The sequence below is a fragment of the Theropithecus gelada genome, chromosome 11, assembly GCF_003255815.1.
Source record: "Theropithecus gelada isolate Dixy chromosome 11, Tgel_1.0, whole genome shotgun sequence".
Classification (NCBI taxonomy): Eukaryota; Metazoa; Chordata; class Mammalia; order Primates; family Cercopithecidae; genus Theropithecus; species Theropithecus gelada.
The window spans coordinates 7,543,055-7,553,091 of NC_037679.1; the positions used below are offsets into that span (position 1 = coordinate 7,543,055).

The 10,037-nt window shown below is 42.1% G+C and overlaps 1 pseudogene across 1 annotated transcript; it reads left to right on the plus strand.

The window, feature by feature from the left end:
• The first annotated feature begins 2,879 nt into the window (after positions 1 to 2,879).
• LOC112634531 lies at positions 2,880 to 4,266 on the plus strand (annotated as a pseudogene). The gene has a single exon (XR_003121786.1). The product of XR_003121786.1 is annotated as an elongation factor 1-gamma-like (transcript).
• Positions 4,267 to 10,037: the final 5,771 nt, after the last annotated feature.

The window sequence follows — 10,037 nt, forward strand, 5'->3', positions numbered from 1 at the left end:
TAATATTTAAAAAACTTATAACCGGGCTGGGCGCTGTAGCTCAAGCCTGTAATCCCAGCACTTTGGGAGGCCAAGACGGGCGGATCACGAGGTCAGGAGATCGAGACTATCCTGGCTAATACGGTGAAACCCCATCTCTACTAAAAAACAAAAAACTAGCTGGGCAAGGTGGCGGGCGCCTGTAGTCCCAGCTACTCGGGAGGCTGAGGCAGGAGAATGGCATAAACCCGGGAGGCAGAGCTTGCAGTGAGCTGAGATCCGGCCACTGTACTCCAGCCTGGGCGACAGAGCGAGACTCTGTCTCAAAAAAAAAGAAAAATGTATAATGGTCCAATAAGAAGACATATATGATAATCTCAGTAAATGCTGAAAATCTACTTTATAAAAATCAATATCTATTTTGATAGTATCTCTTTAAATCTAAAAAATGGATATCTATAACATAATAAAAAATTGTCTATAAACTGATATCTAATATTATACCTAACAGTGAATTACCAGAAGCATTTTTATTAAAGTCAGGAACAAAACAAGGATGCCTATTCAAACTATCATTCTTTTGCTATGATTATGAAATGACTGGCTTATGTTAAAAATATTTTGTTCTATTCAGGCCCAAATAATTAATATATTAAGAAATTAGATGACAATATAGATTCCAGAGAAGTGGAACCTATATAAAAGAATCACATATTAGTTTTATAACTAAAACTACAATAACTCAAGAACTTAATGGGCTGGGCGTGGTGGCTTATGCGTGTATTCCAGCAGTTTGGGAGTCTGAGGTGGGAAGATCGCTTGAGGCCAGGAGTTCAAGGCCAGCCTGAGCAACATAGTGACATCCTATCTCTCTCAAAAAAAGTTAACAATTGGCTGGATGTGATGTTACATGCCTGTAGTCCTAGCTGCTCAGGTGGCTCAGGCCGAAGGATTGCTCATGCCACTGAACTCCAGCCTGGGCAACAGAGTGAGACCCTGTCTCGCAAAGAAAACAATACAAAATAATGTAATGGATGTGTATAACAGCATATTAAACATAAAAGAAAGAAGTTCAATGAGGATGGGTTAGAAGAAAATATCCAGACTGAACTGAGGAAAACAGGATAGAAGATACAGAGAAGAATTTAAAATATATGAGGGAATGGTGAGAACACATAATGTACAAATAATTGGAACCACAGAAGGAGAGGTAGGAGAGAATTAGGCAGATACAGTATTCCAAGATAATTCTCTCAAACTGACAAAAGTTACCATCAAGCTAAGATTCAGGAATAGCTCCAAGCTCCAAGTTCCAAACAGGATATATATAAAGAATCTCAAACCAAGATACATCATAGTGAAAGAGGTGACAAAGAAAAATAATAAAAGCAAGAAAGAAAAGATGTATTACCTTTTAGGTAGCAGTAATATTGAAAGTAATACTATCCAGAGGAAAATAAGTCATGTATGAAAAAGACATTTGCACATGCATGTTTGTTTATAACAATACAATTCGCAATTGCAAAAATATGGAACCCGCCTAAATGTCTGTTAACCAACGAGTGGATAAAAAATGTGATATATATAGATATATACATCATGGACTACTACTCAGCCATAAAAATGAAAAAATAATGGCATTCACAGCAGCCTCGATGGAGCTGGAGACCATTATTCTAAGAGAAGTAACTCGGGAATGGAAAATCAAATATTGTATTTTCTCACTTACAAGTCAGAGCTAAACTATGAGGATACAAAAGCATAAGAATACTATAATGGATTTTGAGGACTTGAGAGGAAGGGTGGAAGGGGGGGTGAGACATAAAAGACTACATACCAGGTACAGTGTACACTGCTCTGGTGATGGGTGCACCAAAATCTAGTAAACTACCACTAAAGAACTTATCCATGTAACCAAAAACCACCTGTTCCCCAAAATGATGGAAATAAAATTTTTTAAAAACCTCTAACTTCTCAATGAAAACAATGGAAGTTAAAAGAAAAGGTATGTGAGCTTCAAAAATTCAGGAAGAAAATAACTGGCAAGAATTCTATAGCCAGTAAAAATATTCTTTAAAAACAAAGGTTAAATCAAGACAACTTTTAGACTACAAATGAGAGAATTTATCATCAGCAGATTTCATGAGAGTCCTTCAGGAAAAAGGACAATGATTCAGTTTGGAAGAAGAAAAACAAGAAGGAATGAAGATCAATAAGAAAACTGTAACTTTGTGGGTAAATCCAAACTAATATTGACTGTTGTGATGGCTGATTTTATGTATCAACTTGGTGGGATGAGAGGATGCCCAGATAGCTGATAAAACATTATTTCTGACTGTGTATATAAGGGTGTTTCTGGACGAGATTAGTATTGGAATTGGTAGACTGAGTAAAGACAACCATCCTCACCAATGTGGGTGAGCATCATCCAATCTGTTGAGGGCCTCAGTAGAACAAAAAGGTGGAGGAGGAACAAATTTGTTTCTGTTAGAACAGGGACATCTGTCTCTCCTGCCACTGGACCTCAGGGATTGTGGTTCTCAAGGCCTTTGGACTTGGATTGGAACTCATGATACCAACTCCCCTGGTTCTCAGGCCTTTGAACTTGAACTCAATTACATGACCAGCTTTCCTGATTCTCCAGCTTGTAGACAGCAGATTGTGGGGTTTCTTGGCTTTCCTGTAATAAATCTCCACACACACACACACATTTGCACATATATAAGAATATAGATATATATCTCTCTCTATATATATAATACAGTTGTATTAGAATATATATCTATATATAGATATATATCTACGTATATATAGATATATATTCTAATAGAACTGTATTAAACAAGAATAACATCTTGCATGTTTGATGTGTGTGTATATATATATTTTTTAGCTTTTTCTTTGCGGAATCACCATGGCGGCTGGGACCCTGTATACCTATCCTGAAAACTGGAGGGCCTTCAAGGCTCTCATCCCTGCTCAGTACAGTGGGGCTCAGGTCCGCCTGCTCTCCGCACCACCCCACTTCCATTTTGGCCAAACCAACCGCACCCCTGAATTTCTCTGCAAATTTCCTGCCAGCAAGGTTCTGGGTAAGGATGGATTCTGTGTGTTTGAGAGCAGCGCCATTGCCCTACTATGTGAGCAATGAGGCGCTGCGGGGAAGTACTCCAGAGGCAGCAGCTCAGGTGGTGCAGTGGGTGAGCTTTGCTGATTCCGATATAGTGCCCCCAGCCAGTACCTGGGTATTCCCCACCTTGGGCATCATGCACCACAACAAACAGGCCACTGAGAATGCAAAGGAAGAAGTGAGGCGAATTCTGGGGCTGCTGGATGCTCACTTGAAGACGAGGACTTTTCTGGTGGGCGAACCAGTGACATTGGCTGACATCACAGTTGTCTGCACCCTGTTGTGTCTCTATAAGCAGGTCCTAGAGCCTTCTTTCCGCCAGGCCTCTCCCAATACCAACCGCTGGTTCCTCACCTGTATTAATCTACCCCCCTTCCGGGCTGTCTTGGGGGAAGATGGCCCAGTTTGATGCTAAAAAGTTTGCAGAGACCCAGCCTAAAAAAGATACACCGCGGAAAAAGAAGGGTTCACAGGAAGAGAAGCAGAAGCCCCAGGCTGAGCGGAAGGAGGAGAAAAAGGCAGCTGCCCCTGCTCCTGAGGAGGAGATGGATGAATGTAAGCAGGCGCTGGCTGCTGAGCCCAAGCCCAAGGACCCCTTCGCTTACTTGCCCAAGAGTACCTTCATGTTGGATGAATTTAAACGCAAGTACTCCAATGAGCACACACTCTCTGTGGCACTGCCATATTTCTGGGAGCACTTTGATAAGGACAGCTGGTCCCTGTGGTACTTAGAGTATCGCTTCCCTGAAGAACTCACTCAGACCTTCATGAGCTGCAATCTCATCACTGGAATGTTCCAGCGACTGGACAAGCTGAGGAAGAATGCCTTCGCCAGTGTCATCCTCTTTGGAACCAACAATAGCAGCTCCATTTCTGGAGTCTGGGTCTTCCGAGGCCAGGAGCTTGCCTTTCCACTGAGTCCAGATTGGCAGGTGGACTATGAGTCATACACATGGCGGAAACTGGATCCTGCAGCGAGGAGACCCAGACGCTGGTTCGAGAGTACTTTTCCTGGGAGGGGGCCTTCCAGCATGTGGGCAAAGTCTTCAATCAGGGCAAGATCTTCAAGTGAACATCTCTTGCCATCGCCTAGCTGCCTGCACCTGCCCTTCAGGGAGATGGGAGTCATTAAAGGAAACTGAACATTGAAAAAAAAAGAAATGTATATATAGATTTTAAATACATATATTCTATATATATATAATTAAATATATTTTTAATATTTATTATTTTAAAATGCAATATTTTAATTTAAAAATACATTTAACATATATTTAAATATATTATTAAAATATATGAAATTATATATTCTCTCTATATATTAAATACATAAATAGATATAGATATATAATTTAAATATATGCCAGCCATAACACAAAAGGCTGGAAGGAGAAATGGAGTTAAACATTTGTAAGGAGAGTCCTTGCACTTTGGAAGTTAGCAAGAGTACGACTTTATATTAGGCTACAATAAGACATGCTGTAAGCTCTAGAACCACCAGTAAAAACAGTGGAAAAAGTATATTTACTAAGTGTAGAAGAAGAATGGGATAATAAAATTTCTTAGTAAATTCAGAAGAAGACAAGAAAGGAGAGAAAAAAACTAGATAGCACAAATGGGACTTATAGTCAGATGCTAAATTTATATCAGAATATATGAATAATTGCATTAAGTGTAAATTGACTAAACATTTCAGTTAAAAGTTATATATTGTCATATTGCATTAAAAAATAAAACCCAACTATAAGTTACTTATAGGAAACATATTTAGCTGGATCTAAGATGGCTGATTAGAAGCAGCTGTGGTCAGTGGCACTCACAGAGAGGAATGAAAAGGAGAGAGTGAATTCAGCACCTTCAACTGAAATATACAGGTTCTTGCACTGAGACTGACTAGGCAAACCACTCAACAAATGGAGAACAAAGAAAAGTTGGGGGGGTGGTGGCAGCCCACCTAGGAGCAGCACAGAGCCAAAGGGACCCCCACTCCCAGCCAAGGGAAATGGTGAGTGATAGTGCAACCCTGCCTGAGAAACCTCGCTTCTCCCACGTATCTTTGCAACCCACAGATCAGATTCCCTCATGAGTCTATGCCACCAGGGCCTCAACTCTGATACACAGAGCTGTGTGGAGTCTTGGCCGGGCAACCACTCAGGCACACACAGAGACCCAGGAGTTTTACATATTCCAGCTCCAGGATTCCAGGCAAGGTGAGAAATCCATCCCTATGTATCCCTAGGAAGGGGACTGAACCCAGGAAGTAAAGCAGTTAAAATTCCAGCCAGCCAATGGCAGGGGCTGGAATCTGCCTGAGACAGGTCCAAGTTCCTGGTGGGGAAGGGAGTTGGGATCTCTGTGGTTCAGTAGACTCAGCAGTTCCAGCCTGCCAGCTTTGGAGAAAACAAATTGTTCAGATGAGGAAGGGATCCCACTCAAAGGCAGCATACCTGGTCTACCAAAAAGCAGCCAGACTGCTTCTTTAAGCGGCTGCCTGATCCTGTTCCTCCTGACTGGGTGAGACCTCCCAACAGGGGCCTCCAGACACCTCCTACAGGCACACTGTGGCAGCAACAGGTCCCTACTCACTGTGGAACAGAGCTTCCAGAGAAAAGAGCAGGCTGCCATCTTTGAAGTTTCACAGACTTCACTAGTGATGCCTCCAGGTATAAGAAAAAACAAGGCAACTGGGGCCTGGAGCAGACCTCCAGCAAACTGCAGCAGCCCTATGGTAAAGTAGCCTGACTGGTAAAAGAAAAACAAACAGAAAACAAAAACATCACCAAAAAAGACCTAACAAAAACCCCATTCAAAGGTCAGCAACCTCAAAGATCAAAGTTAGATAAGCCCATGAAGATAAGAAGGAATCAATGGAAAAAGTTGAAAACTCAAAAAGCTATAGTGCCTCTTTTCCTCCAAATGAGTGCAGCACTTCTCCAGCAAGGGCACAGAACTGGACTGAGGCAGAAATGGTTGGATTGATAGAAGTAGGCTTCAGAAGGTGGCTAATAACAAACTTTGCTGAGCTAAAGGAGCATGTTCTAACCCAATGCAAAGAAGCTAAGAATCATGATAGAACAATACAGGAGATAATAGCCAGAATAGCCAGTTTGGAGGGGAATATAAATTACCTGATGGGCCGGGCACAGTGGCTCATGCCTGTAATCCCAGCACATTGGGAGGCTAAGGTGGGCAGATCACAAGGTCAGGAGTTCAAGAACAGCCTGGCCAACATGGTGAAACCCCATCTCTACTAAAAATACAAAACTTAGCCAGATGTAGTGGGAGGCTGAGGCAGAAAATCACTTGAAACCAGAAGGCAAAAGTTGCAGTGAGCTGAGATCATGCCACTGCACTCCAGCCTGGGTGAAGGAGTGAAACTCCATCTCAAAAAAAAATAAAAAATAAAAGACCTGATGGAGCTGAAAAACACAACACAAGAAATTCACAGTGCAGTCGCAAGTATTAATAGCAGAATAGATCAAATGGAGGAAAGAATCTCAGAGCTTGAAGACTATTTTGCCAAAATAAGGCAGACAAGAATAGAGAAAAAAGAATGAAAAGAAGTTAACAAAACCTCTGAGAACCATGTTGTAAAAAGATCGAGCTTGTGACTGATTAGGGTACCTGAAAGAGACAAGGAGAATGGAACCAAGTTGGAAAATATACTTCACTATATCATCCAGGAGAACTTCCCCAACCTAGCAAGACAGACCCACATTCAAATTCGAGAAATCCAGAGAACCCAATAAGATACTCCATGAGAAGATAAACCCCAAGACACATAATTATCAGATTCACCAAGGTCAAAATGAAAGAAAAAAATGTTAAGGGCAATCAGAGAGAAAGACCAGGTCACCTACACAGGGAAGCCCATCAGACTAACAGTGGACCTTTCAGTGAAAACCCTATAGGCCAGAAAAGATTAGTGGCCAATTATCCCGGCCCGCGGGATCGTCGAAGCAGGCCCTGGAGGAGGGAGTGGGAATTTGGGGGACAAGAGACACGAGAAATGGAGACAAGACAGTGCTCTGATCAAGTCTCGTTTAATGGCGGTAATGCAATGCCTTATATACACTTGGAGGGGAAGGGGTTGGGCCAGAGGCGGAGATGATCTCATCGCGGAGGGTGTGGCTAGGTAGGTATTGGTTTCTCTGGTCGGAGGTCATGTTGCGCCTGCGCTGTCAGTTGGTAATTTTCCTGGGTGCAGGATGGTGCCTGCGCTACAAAGTAACAATTTTCGTGGCATGGGGGAAAAACAGGTGAAGAAAAAACAGGAAGAGTGCCATCTTTTATGAGGTATTGATACAAAAGAGAAACAACAAATCTAGGGAGGAGGTAGAAGGTGGAAAGGAATAGAGCTCGGGCGTTTAGTCATTAATTATTATTTGCTATGGCCGGGGCGCGCAGCTCTGGACAGGTCCCCCTTTTTATTATTTTATGATAAGAAATGACCCCTCGGGAACTGCGCCTGTCTTAGGTTGGGTCATCTCATCCCCATCTTCTAGGCCCGTCATGGGATAAGGCAGCAGCAAGGGCGGCCCTCCTGTCTTAGGCTCCGATGGGGATAGTGTCCTCTTACCCGTCATTGACTGTCCAGTTCAGCACACAGGGGAGGTGGTCTTATTAAGGTAAATAAGACTCACCATTTTCAGTCATCTCAAGGCGATGATAATGGACCTGTATAGGCTTGGCCTGGAAGGCCTCGATTTGTTGTCTAACAAACGCCATAAGCTTATTAAGGATTATAGGCCCGAGAGTGAGAAAGAGTAGAAGAGTAAGTAAAGGACCAAGGAATGGCAGGAGATAGGGGAGAAGTCCATCGAGTCCAGTCCACAAGGGATTGGCGGCCAGGCCTTTTCTGTGCTTTTCTAGTTCTTCTTGTAACGTTTTTATCTTATCTCTGACGATTCCGGATTTGTTGGCGTAAAAACAGCACTTTTCCTGTAAAGCCAAACAGATCCCTCCCTGTTCTGCCGTTAGCAAATCTAGACCTCTTCTATTTTGGAGAACTACTTCTGCTAATGAATCTACTTGATCTTGTAAATCTTGTATAGTACTGGATAAGGTCTGTACATCTGAAATTAATTGATTGGATAATTTGGTATATTGGGTTAGTGAGACTCCTAGGCCTGTGGCTCCTGTAGTAAAAGCAGTGGTGATTCCTAGTCTGGCCAATAAGGGAATAAATTGTATGGCTCGTTTTGGTCTATAAATAAAATGTTCGATAGTGGGGATGGGGATAGGTTCATCTCCAGGGATGATATCAATGTCGGGGAGAAGAGTGGCCAGAACACAAAGCCCTGTCCAATTTGTAGGTAGATAAGTATATGCCATGTTGTTTCCATAGACGAAAACCGAGCCATTTACAGCACACAAAGGGTTAGTGGCATTGATTATGGAGGCACAGTTGTCAAACACAACATAGCCTAGATCAATTTCTTTCGTGTTATTATATGACGGTGAAAAGAGACGAGGAATTAGAAAACGTCATCGGTTGAACTAAGAGGGGAGAAATAATAGGACAGGAATTATTTACCAAGGATTCATTTGAGTAATTGACATAGGACAACAAAAGGTTAGGTATAGCTAGAGGAATAGGGGGGCCCATTTTAAGACAAAGCCAACAATCGTGGGCTAGGCTTGCATTTGAAGTAAATTGTAAGTAGCATTGAGGATATCAAAAGTTTGAGCATCGAGCCTAAAATTATCTCTAATCTCAGGCAGGGCTAAGGGGTGATATTGAAGTTCAGGATATAGAGCTTTATGAATCTCTTCTAATTTTCTCTGGACGGTTTTAATTCTTGCAGTATCTAATGGGCCTCCTCCATCAGAAATGTGAATGGGAACAGTAGTGCTCCAACAAACAGGCTTTCCTTTTTGGCCGTTACAAGGAGATTGTACAAGTTTATTAGTGGATCCTAATACTTGTACGTCATTGGTACCTCCAGTTTGTGTTTTTAGTAACGTGGCCGTATAGTATGTCTTATTGCCTGATTTGCATTGTTGATAGGAGGTATAACAGGAACTATGTATAGAAGATTGAAAAGAGCTACAAGGGCATTCTAGGAGCGGCCCGCTAGGTGAGGTGTCTCTTGGGGTAGACTTACATTTCCATAACTGGTTTGGCATTAGGTAAGCTGTCTTGCCCGAGCAAGTCACCTGGGTGATTCTGTCTGACGGAGGTTCAGATATTTGTCCTCCGCTGCAGTCACAAGGCTGGCCGTATTGTTTTCGTATTAATTCTCTCGCTTTACGAGGGTCACCAAAACCTGCATAGACTGTCACTATGCTATATAGAGCGATTATTTTCCAAAGGAATCTCATTTTAGGCTTCATTTTCTGAAAAACAAAAAGGAAGAAACTTCTCAGGGAGATTTATCTTCCCTGGACTGACAATGGTTATGATTTATTTGTCTTACCAATCTTTCAGGCAGCCATCTGGCTGCATCATTTTTTTGCGAGAAGATGCATACTGAGCCTCTTCCCCAAATTAAAACTGGATCGGGGCCATGCCATGAATTATCAAGTGGATCTTTCCATTTTACCATTGCGAACTGTTTTTGAGATTCAGGATGCCAGAAACGGTCGGCAGCCGATTTTCCATGACTGTCCAAATTTAAAAAATTAAGGATAAACAGGGCATGATTGAGTATGTTTCTGGGGGTACCCTTCACGGGGTACCAGCTCCCCCCTTTTAATTTTGTGATAACAGTTTTTAATGACAGATGGGCTCTTTCTACTATACCTTGTCCTTGGGGATTGTAGGGAATGCCTGTGGTATGTTTAATTTGTAGGGTATTACAGAATTGTAAAAAGGCTTTGGCTATATAACCAGGGCCATTATCTGTTTTGATTTGTTTGGGTATCCCTAAGATAGAAAAGCAGTGTAATAAATGAGCTATGACATGTTTGGTGGCCTCTCCTGTTT